Source organism: Octopus sinensis, linkage group LG27 (genome assembly GCF_006345805.1).
Source record: "Octopus sinensis linkage group LG27, ASM634580v1, whole genome shotgun sequence".
Classification (NCBI taxonomy): domain Eukaryota; kingdom Metazoa; phylum Mollusca; class Cephalopoda; order Octopoda; family Octopodidae; genus Octopus; species Octopus sinensis.
In genome coordinates this window covers 10,947,933-10,953,202 of record NC_043023.1, presented here as the reverse complement: position 1 = coordinate 10,953,202, position 5,270 = coordinate 10,947,933, and positions in this window count along the sequence as shown.

The following is a 5,270-nucleotide window of genomic DNA, read 5'->3' as shown; positions in this document are numbered from 1 at the left end:
GAACTTTTGAAAACAAGACATTTGTACTACAGATCCAGAGCTGGGTTGATATCAAAAGGGTTAAGAATTGTTTCTCTATTATATATTTTTAAGCCTTTTGTTACCATATTCCATTGAGATGCTCTGTGTTTCTTTCAATAAATTTTAAATGTATCAAAGAATTTTGTAAAATAACTAAGTTATCATTAAGCTAGTCACATAAATTGTGACTAAGGTTTGGTGGAAGATTTTAATGCAGAACTTTTGAAAACAAGACATTTGTACTACAGATCCAGAACTGGGTTGATATCAAAAGGGTTAAAAATTGTTTCTCTATTATATATTTTTAAGCCTTTTGTTAGCATATTTCTGTTGAGATGCTCTGTGTTCCTTTCAATAAATTTTAAATGTATCAAAGAATTTTGTAAAATAACTAAGTTATCGTTAAGCTAGTGTTAGGAACATAAATTGTGACTAAGGTTTGGTGGAAGATTTTAATGCAGAACTTTTGAAAACAAGACATTTGTACTACAGATCCAGAACTGGGTTGATATCAAAAGGGTTAAAAATTGTTTCTCTATTATATATTTTTAAGCCTTTTGTTAGCATATTTCTGTTGAGATGCTCTGTGTTCCTTTCAATAAATTTTAAATGTATCAAAGAATTTTGTAAAATAACTAAGTTATCGTTAAGCTAGTGTTAGGAACATAAATTGTGACTAAGGTTTGGTGGAAGATTTTAATGCAGAACTTTTGAAAACAAGACATTTGTACTACAGATCCAGAACTGGGTTGATATCAAAAGGGTTAAAAATTGTTTCTCTATTATATATTTTTAAGCCTTTTGTTAGCATATTTCTGTTGAGATGCTCTGTGTTCCTTTCAATAAATTTTAAATGTATCAAAGAATTTTGTAAAATAACTAAGTTATCGTTAAGCTAGTGTTAGGAACATAAATTGTGACTAAGGTTTGGTGGAAGATTTTAATTCAAAACTTATGAAAACAAGACATTTGTACACAGAGTCAGAGGCGGTTTCAGCCGGGTTGGTAACAAAAGGGTTAAGAATTGTTTCTCTATTATATATTTTTAAGCCTTTTGTTAGCATATTCTGTTGAGGTGCTCTGTGTTTCCATCTAATGAAAGGGTTAAGATGCTGCTGTTTGAACGAGGTCATTGCCAGTGCCGCTGGACTGGCTCCTGTGCAGGTGGCACATAAAAAGCACCATTTCAGCGTGGCCATTGCCAGTATCGCCAGTGGCACGTAAAAGCACCCACTATACTCTGGGAGTGGTTGGCATTAGGAAGTGCATCCAGCTGAAGAAACTCTGTCAGATCAAGACTGGAGCCTGGTGCCAGACCTCAGTCAAATCTTCCAACCCATGCTAGCATGGAAAGCAAACGTTAAATGATGATGTATCAAAAACCTGCCCTTGTACAGAATTATACACCCACACTCACAAGTCTACTTAAAGGTAACTTTTAATAAGGGTATGATGGCTGGGCACTCTTGGTTACAGTGTTGAGTGTTCCAGTTGATTAACCCTTTAGCATTCCGATTATTGTCCCTGTAATTTGTGCTTTTTGATTTAGCTAGGTCTGTGGATGCTGCAAAGTCCCCTCTCAACCTAAGGTAATGTGGTGGTCGAACAATGTAGTTGGCAGGGCCCAGTAGAGAAAACAAACAGGCATGGAAGGACTGGGAGACTGGTGGTAGCAGGGCACTATCAGATTGCCAGAAGGAAAGCTAGGAGACAGGTTTATTTAGCCAGAGGGGAAGCATATAAACACTTTACCAATGTTCTGTGTCATGAGGATCAAAGACTTGAAGTGTTTGTGTGTGAGAGAGAATTGTGATATAGGAGAGAAATATGGATGATGGCTCACTTGCATTTAATGAGGCTGTAAAGAGAGAGGATTGGAGACCCCACTATGAAAGGTTGCCAACAGAGAGACCAGCTATTCAAATTGACTACCTTGGTAGATAAAGCAATTAAGAGTAGGAGGACAGGGTAAGGCCCCAGCCCATCAGAGATGCTTAAAATATCTGGCAGTGTCGGCTATTGTCTAGTCACCTGTATAGTCAATCAGGTGATACATGAAGGAGTCATACCCAATGACTGGTGTAGCAGCACCATAGTCAACAGCTACAAGGGTAAAGGTTACACATAAGATACAAATAATTACAGGTACCAAATTGTTGGATCAGGTAATGAAAGTTACAGAGAGGGTCATAGCCAAACTAATTAGGGAGAGAGTTAGTTTAGACAAGATGCACTTTTGATTTATGCCAGGGAGAAGCACCATTGATGCTGCAGGAGAAATACCTGGCCAAAGTTAAACTTCTGAACTTGGCTTTCAGTGACATGGAAAAAGCTTTTGATAGGGTCCCCTGATCCCTTATCTGATGGTCAATGTAGAAACTAAGGTTAGTGAGAGCTGTGCAAGCCACATACAGGGATGCTGTCAGTAAGGTGAGGGTTGGCAACGAGTATAGAGAAGAATTCCGAGTAGGGGTAGGGTTCCACCAAGTATCTATCCTTAGACCCCGCTTATTCATGATAGTCCTCCAGGCAATAACAGAGGAATTCAAGACAAGATGCCCCTGGAAGCTTCTCTATGCTGATACTCTTGCTCTAATTGCTGAGTCACTATCAGAACTAGAGGAGAAGTTTCAAGTGTGGAAGCAAGGTCTAGAACTGAAGGGCCTTAGGGTCAATATAGCAAAAACCAAAGAGTTAGTAAATAGGAAGGCAGACGAATCACAAAAGAGGTGCAGCAATGTCAAAGGGAGGCTAACTGGGAAGATAGTTTTTGTGTGTGGCAGATGCACAGGGGCAATAAACACTGAAAATGTGCAGAAAACAGCTGTTGCATGCCAGGGGGAAAAACTAGAAATAGTTAATAGCTTCTATTACCTATTTCTTTATTAAACACAGAGGGGACAGACATAGGTATTAAGTCGATTACATCGACCCCAGTGCGTAACTGGCACTTAATTTATCGACCCCGAAAGGATGAAAGGCAAAGTCGACCTCGGCGGAATTTGAACTCAGAACGTAACAGCTAAGCATTTCGCCTGGCGTGCTAACGTTTCTGCCAGCTCACTGCCTTTTCTGATAGCTTCCATTACCTAGGTGACCAAGTCAGTAGCAGGCGTCGATGCTCTGAGAGCATAGCTGCTAGAATAAGAATAACCTGGGCAAAGTTCCGAGGGCTCCTACCTCCACTGGTTACAAAGGGCCTCTCACTCAGAGTGAAAGGTAGGTAGACTGTATGATACGTGTGCGAACAGCCATGCTACACGGCAGTGAAATGTGAGCTGTGACTGCTGAGGACATGTGTAAGCTTACAAGAAATGAAGTTAGTATGCTCCACTGGATGTGTAATGTCAATGTACATACACGATAGAGTGTAAGCGCCGTGATAGAAAAGTTGGACATAAGGAGCATCAGATGTGGTGGGCAAGAGAGACAACTGGATATGGATGAGGACAGCTGTGTGAAGAAGTGTCACACCCTAACAGCGGAGGGAACCTGTGGAAGAGGAAGACCTGGGATGACCTTTGAATGTTGGGCCTCACAGAGCCAATGACAAGTGACTGATAACTTTGGAGATATGCTGTGCTTGAGAAGACCTGTTAAATCTAGTGAAATCATTGTCATGGCCAATGCCAGTACTGCTTGACTGGCACATAAAAAGCGTTTGATCAATAGGTATATGGACTGCCGCCATAGTAATGAAGCTAAAGCAGACAGAGTGAAGCCACTTGGCAAAGATTGACCTTAAACTCTGCTGTGCATGCACACCATGTTTTAACCTTCTAGTTCACTTGCACTATTTGCAGCAGTGCTTGGAAGGAAGGTGTGTAGCAGTGTGTGATCATCACATTGACCAAATCATTTGATAAAAGAAATCGTCGTTATTATTGAACGCCCGTCGTTACGTACAGAGTTGAAATTCTGCTGAGGTCGACTTTGCATTTCATCCTTTCGGGTCGATAAATGAAGTACCAGTGAAACACTGGTGTCGATGTAATAGACAAGTCCCCTCCCCCCAAATTTCAAGCCTTGGGCCTATAGTAAAAAAAGGATTATTATTATTATTGTTATTATTTATTATTATTATTATTATTAATATTATTATTATTATCATTATTATTATTATTACTATTATTATTATTATTATCATTATTATTATTATTGAGTGAGAGAGAGCAGTGCATGCCATCAAAGTGACACTGGGGTAAAATATACGAAGCCCAGTATACCCATCATGACAACCTGTCTGATAAGGGTACACTAGACACACGCATCACAACCATATGTGCGCGACATGGTGATCTCATATCAAGATAAACAGCGCATGACCTTGCAGGTGGGGCCCAGTTAGAATTTTCTTCTGGTCGAGTAACCCATCCCACTCAAAAGGTCCCTGAATAAGGGTTGTTTAAGGATGTTGAACGAAATACCCATGTTTCCAGAGTTGAATTATTCAAATCCCAAAGAATCCCTCTCAACACATGGCTATGATGCTCCCCCAGTTATTATTATTATTATTAATCATTTAACGTCTGCTTTCCTTGCTAGTATGGGTTGGACTATTATTATTATTATTATTATGCGTCTAAAACTGAGACAACATCCTGTCACTAACCCTAAACCTCACCCTAACCCTAAAATTTTTTTTCTTAATTGTTAAATTAATTTAATTGTTACGCGTGTAAAGTAAACGGAAAGCGTGTGTATAAAATTATAGAATTATTTTGTTTGTTAATTGTTTAAATTATTTTCCATTGCTTTCGTTTTTTTTACACGCGTAACAATTAAATTAATTTAACAATTAAGAAAAAAATTTAGGGTTAGGGTTAGGTGAGGGTTAGTGACAGGATGTTATCTCAGTTTTAGACGCAGCAAATGATTTTAGTTGAATGGAGGTAATCGATTGGTTAAAATTGCCGAAATGCTCGGATTTTCAGATGAAATATCTTACAAACTATAGAATTTTCTCAATAAAACCAAGAGAAAATGATGTTTCATTTTGACACATTCTACCAGTATACGAAGTTTATAACTTTTTAGTTACCTAGAAATTATGTTACAAAGGAAAAGATCCATCCGTTCAAAAGGAAAAGATCCATTATTATTATTATTATTATTTAAAAATATAAAAATAAAAAATATATATATAAAAAAAAAAGAATTATTATTATTATTAGTAGTAGTAGCAGTAGTGAGGAGGCGAGGTGGCAGAATTGTTAGCACGCCGGGCAAAGCACTTAGCAGTATTTCGT